Here is a 1,121-nt window from a genome sequence, read left to right as displayed (position 1 = left end):
AAAAAAAAAAAAAAAAAAAAAAAAACTCTTTAATTCTTAAAAGTTTGATTAATACCTAATTTTTGTTTAAACAAATATTGAATATATATATAAAAATAAAATATAATTGTTGGTGGTTGCCCGTAGGAAATGAAAGCTTTTAATATCCAACTTAAAAAAATAGATATGAGCTTCCAAAAATAACATTAATATTTTTAAATAGTCATATTTTAATTATATATATATATATTAATATAAAATAGACCCATTAAATTTAAAAATTAATTTAATTTAGTTCGATTTTTGTGAGTCTAATAATTGGTTCAAATTAAATTGAATTATTCAAAATAATTGGATTCGGTCTAAAATATTAAAATATTGGTGAATGAATATGGGACGTTGCAAAGGGGCTGAATATTTTGGACTAATTACGGATCTGCCATTGGGTTTGGCAGTATATGGGTTTTGGAGTGGGAGGGACAAGGGATGAACCAACGGGGAGGGCATTATACGGTTTGTAAAGCTAATGGCGGACACCATATTTTGGGGTTTTATGCGCTCAGATTATTATTATTATTATTATTATTATTATTATTATTATTATTATTATTTATTATTATTATTATTTATTATTATTATTGAAAGAGTCGTTAAAAAAACGCAAGCAAGTTTAAGGCTTCACATGGTAAGGTTTAAGGAATCTAACGAGAAGATTAAGAGACCCAAGTCAAGACAAGAGGTCTAAGTAAATGATTTCTTAACAATATTTCAAAAGGATTCGAGATCCTTGAATAAGGTTTAGTACATAAAAGACAAGCATAAACAACAAAAATGTCATTTTCCAACTTTGAGTAATTTTTTAGATTTTTAATTTCTAATATAGAAGAAATTTCAAGGCACCATTAATAAGTTCTTAGCAATATTTTGGGACAAAAATGAGTGATGAGGATTTTTAAAACTTGAAGTTTTTAAATTATGGTTTTCTTCCTCTCAGATTTTTCCAAATTCAAGAGTCATTAATCATTTTCCTTCAAACTAATATTTACATGTTCTAAATGAGCTCCCAACAAGTTTCATGAATGATTTAAGAGCTGAAAAGGTCTCAAACGTCTTTTCTCAATAATGTTGTCATAGGAAGAAGG

Source organism: Cucurbita moschata, unplaced genomic scaffold (genome assembly GCF_002738365.1).
Source record: "Cucurbita moschata cultivar Rifu unplaced genomic scaffold, Cmos_1.0 Cmo_Scf00053, whole genome shotgun sequence".
Classification (NCBI taxonomy): domain Eukaryota; kingdom Viridiplantae; phylum Streptophyta; class Magnoliopsida; order Cucurbitales; family Cucurbitaceae; genus Cucurbita; species Cucurbita moschata.
The sequence above is the reverse complement of the archived record's forward strand: the minus strand, read 5'-3'. Positions refer to the sequence as shown.